The sequence below is a fragment of the Rutidosis leptorrhynchoides genome, chromosome 10 (assembly GCF_046630445.1).
Source record: "Rutidosis leptorrhynchoides isolate AG116_Rl617_1_P2 chromosome 10, CSIRO_AGI_Rlap_v1, whole genome shotgun sequence".
NCBI lineage: Eukaryota > Viridiplantae > Streptophyta > Magnoliopsida > Asterales > Asteraceae > Rutidosis > Rutidosis leptorrhynchoides.
In genome coordinates, this window is record NC_092342.1 from 48,941,578 (window position 1) to 48,951,834 (window position 10,257).

A 10,257-nucleotide genomic window follows, 5' to 3' on the forward strand; every position below is an offset into this window, starting at 1 on the left:
TATAATATTAGTGAATAAGAAAGAGAGAAATGAGATGAAATGGTTGAGACGTTAACGTAAGAAAAACATAGGGTTCCTTTTAGTTTCCTTTTATGGCGTTGTTATTTTTATAATTATTTTTATAGATGGATATAGATAGATAGATATATGTAGATTTCTAGAAACATTATTTAATTATGTACAATCATGACTTTATCATATTCCAATTACTCGCGTTTTTATAAATAATTAATTCATCTTTTTGAACATGCACAAGTTTGAAAAAAGGAAGCTCTTTCTTCATCTTTCGCGTTTTTATAAATAATTAATCCATCTTTTATTTTTCTAGGTTTTTAAGCACGTGTGTGTAAAAAGCCGTGTAAAAAATGTAATTTACAGTTCATATTGTTATTTAAGAGCCCGTGATGTTTACAAACTTTAAAAATTCTTTTGAGTTTAAGAGTCTGTGGTGTTGACATATTTCAAAAGTTCTTTTGAGTTTAAGAGCCCATGGTGTTGACAAATTTTAAAAGTGATTTTGGGAGGTGTTAGTAACTTAATGTCTACAATTATTTTCTCACCATTAATATCTTTATAATTATACATAAATTATATATTACGTAACATTTAGAGAAAATATGAGTATATTGAAAATTTATCATGGAACGTAACATTAGTTTAAATTCTAAGTTATGTTATTTTGGAATTATTAGATACAAATTTTTTTAAAGTGTAACCCGCGAGTTTAAATTTTTAAAAAGTTGTTAGTCATTTCAGCAAAATAATGGTACTTGGGGGAGTCGTCGTGTATAATTAATATTATAATAGTTATATTTCAGTGTTCATAAATATTTTAAGGACTTAAATTGTAAATTAAAATCACTTTCATATTTATTGCTAAAAAAATACTCCGTTGGTATTGGTGATGGCGGTGGAACCTAACTCGCGGCGAACAGAAAAATAAATTTGTTAAAAAATTTTAGTGGGTTTTATTTTCGTACATATAAAAATTTTGATATTATAGATGTATACCAAAAATAATAGTCCGTAAATAGATTAGATTATAGATATATACGATAAGTATTATTATTATTATTATTATTATTATTATTATTATTATTATTATTATTATTATTATTATTATTATTATTAGTTTATATTTTATATTTTATTTTATATAATAATAATTGTAATATATATATATATATATATATATATATATATATATATATATATATATATATATATATATATATATATATATTATCGTTAAATAACTTTTAACCACAATCAATAAAAACTTTTTAGTTTATATATATGTATATATACTACATTTTTGAGTTCGTCCGTTGCACGGGAGAGATGGGAATGAATGGGAAGGAAAGTATTATAATATATGTTACACTTAGTTGAGAGGGATGTAACAGAAAGAAAAGAAAACTATTTTATGTGCTATGTACGGTCGTTGATAAATCAATTAAAGATTAGTTTAGTTATGATATATCACATTCAAAATCTCATTAAACCCATGCGATATCGACCTCGGTAAATACAATAAATGTAAATAATTTAATTAAGTAGCAAAATAAATACAATAAAATGTCTATTCTTTTAAGTATTATCAACTAATATTGAGATTGTAATAAATTAATGATTGTCATCTTTTAATTGGTAATAATATAATATTAACATAACTTTAAAAAAGTTATATATATATATATATATATATATATATATATATATATATATATATATATATATATATATATATATATATATATATATATATATATATATATATATATATATATATATATATATATATATATATATATATATATATATATATATATTTCAATTTTAAACTATTTTATTGGAAAATAGAAAATACCATTAAGTAATAATCTAATATTCAATTAATTAGATATGAATATCATATCACCGAATAGCCCTGCTAAACTTTTTATATTGAAGGTTCATATTATATAATAATTATATAAGTTATATACGAATTTAAATTACTAAATTTATTTATTTATTTATAAATATAAATAAAGGGATTTAAAAGAGAAAATTTATAATGATAGCAATAGCAATCTTCTAATATTATATATCATTTTAAACAAAAACTGATTTTTAAACATTTGTAGGATTGATCATTATGTAGCATCAATAACGGAAGAGCATGAGGTAACTTGTACGTAATTTTTATTATTATTATTTTTATTATTATATATATATATATATATATATATATATATATATATATACCAAAAATAACTTTTGACCACAATCAAGAAAAAACTTTTGGTTTATATATATATATATATATATATATATATATATATATATATATATATATATATATATATATATATATATATTATAAAGTGTGTGATAATAATTCTACATGTCAACTCCGGGTTAATTCCTGTCACGTGTCAACTCCTCCTTTATTCCTATCACGTGTCAGTCTATCAATTATTTCAATATATTAATTGCATTATTAGATTTTCTAATTTAATTTAATATACATGTTTCATTACCTAAAATATTATATTATATTATCATATAGTATTATATTAAATTATATGACCTTATAATATTATATTAATATTAACATATATTATAATTATATTAATAATATTATATATTATATTATTTTTATAAAATTATTTTAAATGATCATAAATAATACGTAGTACTCCAACTATACATTGATTTAATATAAATATTGATAATGTTTATGTATATAAATGGTCATATATTGAAAACTATTTACAATGTTTTTTATTAAAATATAAAATATAAAATATAAAATATATATTTCTTTATTAACATTATAATATTAGTTATGATAATGCTAAAAACGAACATATATTTCATCGCATTATCCCTCAAGAAAGACAAGCTTTTAGTTGCAGTTGTCCTATTTACAAGGAATATGTTTTTAAAAATTAAAAGGTGAAGACAAAAGACAGATTCGACGAATTGAAGACGCAAACGACCAAAAAGCTCAAAAGTACAAAGTACAATCAAAGTGGTTCAAATTATTGATGAGAAACGTCTCAAAATTACAAGAGTACAAGACGCAAAACGCAAAGTACAAGATATTAAATTATACAAAAGGACGTTCAAAAATCCGGAACCGAGACATGAACCAGCTTTCAACGTACGACGCAACGGACCGAAAGTTACAAATTAATTATGTATATAAATATAATATAATATATAATTAATTATATAAATTATATATTTATATTATATTTATATAATAAAATCCGTCGGCAAGCTAGGAGCCAAACTTGTGTGAGCTGGATTCCACAGCTCCGCACTCGCGGAGCTTATAAAGGCAAAACCCACCGCACTCGCGGAGCACACAAAAACAGTAATCTGCCTATAAAAGGCCATGCAATTCGACGGATTATTTACATCTTTTTCTTCTTCCTTCATACGTAAAATATATATATATATATTATAATTTTAATTTTAAATTCTAATAATAAGGGTATGTTAGCGAATGTTGTAAGGGTGTAAGTCAAAATTCTGTCCGTGTAACGCTACGCTATTTTTAATCATTGTAAGTTATGTTCAACCTTTTTAATTTAATGTCTCGTAGCTAAGTTATTATTATGCTTATTTAATACCGAAGTAATCATGATGTTGGGCTAAAAATATTAAAATTGGGTAATTGGGCTTTGTACCATAATTGGGGTTTGGACAAAAGAACGACACTTGTGGAAATTAGACTATGGGCTATTAATGTGTTTTATATTAACTAAACAATACCTTGTTAATTTAATATATAAACTTATAATTTGACGTATTTATATATAACCACATACGCTTGACTGGGTACGGTGGGCGGGATATCTATAAATACCAATAATTGTTCATTTTACCGGACACGAAACTGGATTAATAGTTAATAGACTTGTTGAAACAGGGGTGGATTACATTCAAGGGTAATTGGTGTAATTGTTAACAAAGTAGTAAAACCTTGGTTTACACGCAGTCGATAACCTGGTGTATTCACTAAACAAAGTATTAAAACCTTGTTACAATTCGAATCCCCAATTAGTTGAAATATTTGACTTCGGGAATAAGAATAATTTGACGAAGACTTTTGCACTTTATATTTATGACTGATGGACTATTATGGATAAATCCGTATGGACATATCGAATAATCCAGGACAAAGGACAATTAACCCATGGGAATAAACTAAAATCAACACGTCAGACATCATGATTATGGAAGTTTAAATAAGCATAATTCTTTTATTTTCATATTTAATTGCACTTTTAATTATCGCACTTTTATTTATTGTCATTGTATTTAATTGCACTTTTAATTTTCGTACTCTTTAATTATCGTAATTTTATTTTTTTTCGCAATTTTATTATCGTTATTTACTTTACGCTTTAAATTAAGTTATATTTATATTTAATATTTTACATTAGGTTTTAACTGCGACTAAAGTTTTAAAATCGACAAACCGGTCATTAAACGGTAAAAACCCCTTTTTATAATAATAATATTACTTATTTATATTTGTAATTTTATAAATTAAAACTAATATAGCGTTAAGCTTTGTTTAAAAGATTTCCCTGTGGAACGAAATGAACTTACTAAAAACTACACTACTGTACGATTAGGTACACTGCCTATAAGTGTTGTAGCAAGGTTTAAGTATATCCATTCTATAAATAAATAAATATCTTGTGTAAAATTGTATCGTATTTAATAGTATTTCCTAGTAAAATATAAGCTATTTCATATACGCCTCGCATAACATCAAGTATTTTTGGCGCCGCTGCTGGGGAACATAAACGTCGAAAGCGCAACGCTATATTTAAAAAAAAAAAGTTTTTATCAAGTTCTTTTTATAAAAATATAAGTTTAAAAAAAAAAAAACTGAACCTATAGAAATCGAACCCTTCTGAGATGAAATTGAACCCTCCGCGACTCGCAGAGAATTTGAACTGGACCATACCGCACTCGCGGAGGTCCTCTGACAGGTCAAACCTGGTACTCATTTAATGCGAAATTAGGGTTTAATTATATTAATATTAATATTAAATAGGTTTTAATTTTAAATTAATTAGTTTCAGTTTTTATTTAATTTGTATTCTTAAGTTATATTAAGTTTTATTAAATATATAAAATTAATAGTTTTATATAAAAATAATATTTTTATAAAAATTGTACTTTTTACAACTTTTAGTATATATTTTTATATTTTGTATCTTTTTATTCGTTTTAGCGTAATTTTTGTATTTTTCGCTCGTATTTAGTTTTAAGTCATAGTTTTTGCCATAGTTATTTTTACTTCTAGATTTTTAGGCTTTGCCGTAAAATCCCTTAAGTGCTTTTTCTTTAGACTAAGATTTAGGTGCTTTAGAATTTTGCGACGATGTTCTAAGTTTTTAGTACCTTTTTAAGATATTGCCATTTGGGATATAGTTTTTCTATTAAGCTTTAATATTTTTAGACGCAACTTTTAATTTTTAGTTTTTAGTGCCTTTTTAAGTTTAGACGCGCTACTTTCTTATTTTTATTTTTCGACGCCTTTTATTTTTCGCTTTTTTATTTTTTTGACGTTTTTCGACGCGCTCTTTTTCTCTCTTATTTCTCGCTATTCTAGTTTTAGGACATAGAATTTTCTATCTTCTTCTCTAAAATTTCTTTAAATTACGAAAATTTATTTTAAGTGGTTAAATTGATAGACATTAAAATTTTCTGGTTCATAGTAATAGTTGGATTTGTACGTGGACCGGGTTATTGGAGCCAAACAGTACTCAATTATATTGAGAACAACGAATCCTGCCCCTCTGTTGCATATTTTGGCTATTCAAAACGTGGGCAATATCAGAAAAGTCTATTAATTTGATAACTTATATAATTTTTCTTCCTTTTTAAAAACTAATAGGATATTCAGTGAATGCACCGAGCAAAACGTTCACCACCTTTTGTACGTTCACCACCTTTAACTCGATCAAGACATCTAGCAAATATTGTCGTCGTTGATTTTTCTTTAGAATCGTCATCCAGTCGACCAAGTACTCCAATTCAAATTTACGATAATCCATTTTTTGAACCCGACCTCACAATTGAGAATCTGGAGAATATTCAGGGACAATTCATAGATCCTGAACCACTAATCTTTCCTCCGGAACCACCAATCATTTAAACAGAGATTGTTGAGGAACTAACCATTAAATCAGAATTCTCTAGTGATTCAGATTCAACAAATTCAATTATGGAGAATCTGGAACCTTTAAGTATGGAAGACCGAATGAGAGCTAAACGCACTGGCCAAGGTCACGCAATTACTCAACCTGATATTAATGCGCCAGATTATGAAATCAAAGGACAAATCCTACACAAGGTAACAAATCAATGCCAATTTAATGGTGCACCGAAGGAAGATCCAAATGAACATCTTCGTACCTTTAATAGGATCTGCACTCTATTTAAAATAAGAAAAGTGGAGGATAACAGATATATCTCATGTTATTTCCCTGGACTTTAAAGGGAGAAGCCAAAGATTGGTTGGAATCGTTACCTGAAGGAGCGATTGATACATGGGACGTTTTAGTTGAAAAATTTCTTAAACAATTCTTTTCGGCATCTAAAGCCGTGAGACTTCAAGGAGAAATTGTTACGTTCACACAAAAGCCAAATGAAACTTTATATGAAGCATGGACAAGATTTGGAAAGTTATTGAGAGGATGTCCGCAACATGGTTTAGACACTTGTCAAATAGTACAGATATTCTACCAAGGATGCAACATCACTACAAGAAAAGACATAGATATAGCAGCTGGTGGTTCCATTATGAAGAAAACAGAAACTGATGCTTACAAAATTATTGATAACACTGCTTTCCACTCACATGAATGGCACCAAGAAAAAGATATCGTTAGATCATCTAAAGCAGCTAGAGCCGATTCTAGCCATGACTTAGATTCCATTTCTGCAAAGATAGATGCTGTCGAGAGACGAATGGAAAAGATGACTAAAGATATTCACTCAATACGAATTAGTTGTGAGCAGTGTGGAGGACCACATTTGACAAAAGATTGTCTCAGTATTGAACTAACAATGGAACAAAGAGAGAATGTTTCATACATAAACCAAAGGCCTGGAAATAATTATCAGAATAATTATCAACCGCCAAGACCAATTTACAATCAAAACCAGAATTATAACTAAACTGTTCCATACAACAATCAACAAGGTCCTAGTAATCAACAGGTATCCAATAATACTTACAATCAGCAAAGACCTAATTTTCAAAACAAACCACCACCAACCGATGATAAAAAGCCGAATTTAGAAGATATGATGACGAAGCTAGTTGAATCTCAAACACAGTTTTTCACATCTCAGAAACAAACCAATGAACAAAATGCTCAAGCATTTAGAAATCAACAAGCTTCTATTCAAAATTTGGAACAAGAAGTAAGTAACCTAGCAAGGTTAATAGGTGAAAGAAAACCGGGAAGTCTACCTAGTAATACAAATGCTAACCCCCGGAATGAAATAGCTAAAGCCATTACCACGAGAAGTGGTATTACACTTAAACCACCTGAAATACCTGTAATTTCTGATGAAGCTATTCCTACTCCACAAGAACCACAACCTGAACAAGATAAGGAAAAATAACCGGTAGTTGAAAAGGTTAATGAAGATAACACAGTTAAGGCTAAACCTTATGTTAAACCATACCAACCACCACTTCCTTACCCGAGTAAAATGAGAAAAGAGAGACTTGAAGCCGAGCAATCCAAATTTTTGGATATGTTTAAATAGATAAATGTCAATCTTCCTTTCATTGATGTGATCTCAGGAATGCCTAGATATGCTAAATTCTTGAAAGATCTAATCACAAAATGAAAGAAAATGCTAATTGTTCTGCAGTGCTGTTGAATAAGATACCAGAAAAATTATCAGATCCAGGAAGTTTCACAATTCCATGTTTTCTGGGTATTCTTAGTTCAATAGAAGCATTGGCAGACTTAGGTGCTAGTATAAATTTAATACCTTATTCACTATACGCTAAACTAGACATTGGAGAATTGAAACCAACACGAATAAGTATACAACTAGCCGATAGATTAGTAAAATATCATAGAGGGATAATGGAGAACATGCTAGTTAAAGTTGGTACTTTAGTATTTCCAGTAGATTTTGTTATCCTGGACATGGAAGAAGATTCTCGAGTACCTCTCATATTAGGAAGACCATTCTTAAACACGGCTAAAGCATTAATAGACGTGTTTGGTAAGAAACTGACCCTAAGTATAGAGAACGAGAGTGTTACCTTTTCTGTTGATAGAGCCATGCAACAACTACAATCTGCAGATGATACATGTTATTATATTCAAACTATAGATTCACATGCAGAATTATTAGAAGAATTTCCAGAATTACAAGGAACAGGAGAATGTTCTTTAGGAGAAGGAACTGAACCAATTGATGAAACTAAAATGTTAGCTACACTTATGGCTAATGGATATGAATCAACAACAGAAGAAATTCAAATGATAAAAGAAGAAGACAGATATCGATACAAATCATCGATATAAGAACCTCCGACATTAGAGTTAAAGCCACTTCCAAACCATTTGGAATATGCTTATTTACATGGTGAATCTGAATTACCTGTAATAATATCGTCTTCTCTTACTGAAAATGAAAAATATCAACTCATTTCTGTGTTAAAAGCTCATAAACCAGCCATTGCATGGAAGATTCATGATATTAAAGGAATAAGTCCTTAGTATTGCACACATAAAATCCTTATGGAAGAAGGTCATAAAACGTATGTGCAACGCCAACGAAGACTAAATCCAAATATGCAAGATGTTGTTAAGAAAGAAATTATTAAACTGCTAGATGCAGGTTTAATTTATCCAATTTCTGATAGTCCATGGGTAAGCCCAGTTCAATGCGTGCCTAAAAAGGGTGGCATGACTGTCATTACAAATGAGAAAAATGAGCTTATTCCTACTAGGACTGTAACAGGATGGCGTGTTTGTATTGATTATAGAAAATTAAATGACGCCACCAGAAAAGATCACTTTCCCTTACCTTTCATTGATCAAATGTTGGAAAGATTAGCCGGAAATAGTTACTATTGTTTTCTTGATGGTTTTTCCGGATATTTTCAAATTCCAATAGCACCCAAGGACCAAGATAAAACCACATTCACGTGCCCTTATGGTACTTTTGCTTACAAGCGTATGCCATTTGGACTTTGCAACGCCCCTGCAACCTTTCAAAGGTGCATGATGGCGATTTTTCACGACATGATAGAAGAATGCATGGAAGTTTTCATGGATGACTTTTCAGTCTTCGGTGATACATTTGAATCATGTTTAGTTAATCTTGAACGAATGCTTATTAGATGCGAACAATCAAATCTAGTTCTTAATTGGGAGAAATGCCATTTCATGGTTAAAGAAGGCATCGTTCTTGAACATAAAATTTCAAAGGAAGGAATTGAAGTGGATAGAGCTAAAGTAGATGTAATTGCTAAAATTCCACATCCTACCAATGTTAGAGGAGTTAGGTGTTTTCTAGGGCATGCCGGTTTTTACCGACATTTCATAAAAGATTTTTCTAAAATTGCCACTCCTATGAATAAACTCCTAGAAAAGGATGCTCCATTTATCTTTTCAGATGAATGTATCAAATCTTTTAATATTCTTAAAGAAAAACTCACTAATGCGCCGATCATGATAACTCCAAATTGGAATCTACCGTTTGAACTTATGTGCGATGCAAGTGATTTTGCAATGGGAGCCTTTTTAGGACAAAGGATTGAAAAACGATTTCAACCTATATATTATGCTAGTAAGACATTACAAGGAGCACAAACGAATTATACAACTACTGAAAAAGAACTCCTTGCTATTGTCTTTGCTTTTGAGAAATTTCGTTCATATCTCGTTCTAGCTAAAACGGTGGTCTATACCGACCATTCTGCTCTTAGATACCTATTTTCAAAACAAGATGCCAAACCACGATTAATCCGTTGGATCTTACTCTTACAAGAGTTCGATATTGAAATCCGAGATAAAAGAGGAGCAGAAAATCTCGCCGCTGATCATCTTTCTCGTCTTGAAAATCCCGAATTAGAAGTTCTAAATGAATCGGCCATACAAGACAACTTTCCTGATGAATATCTATTGAAGATAGATTATAATGAAATTCCATGGTTTGCAGACTATGCAAACTATTTAGTATGTGGATTCCTTGAAAAAGGAT

At 29.1% G+C, this 10,257-nt stretch overlaps 1 non-coding gene across 1 annotated transcript; it reads right to left on the minus strand.

Annotated features, from left to right (window-relative positions):
- Positions 1–6,624: 6,624 nt before the first annotated feature.
- Positions 6,625–6,731, minus strand: LOC139873960 (small nucleolar RNA R71). Its single transcript, XR_011767669.1, has one exon. It is a non-coding gene; the product is annotated as a small nucleolar RNA R71 (small nucleolar RNA).
- Between the last annotated feature and the right edge of the window lie 3,526 nt (positions 6,732–10,257).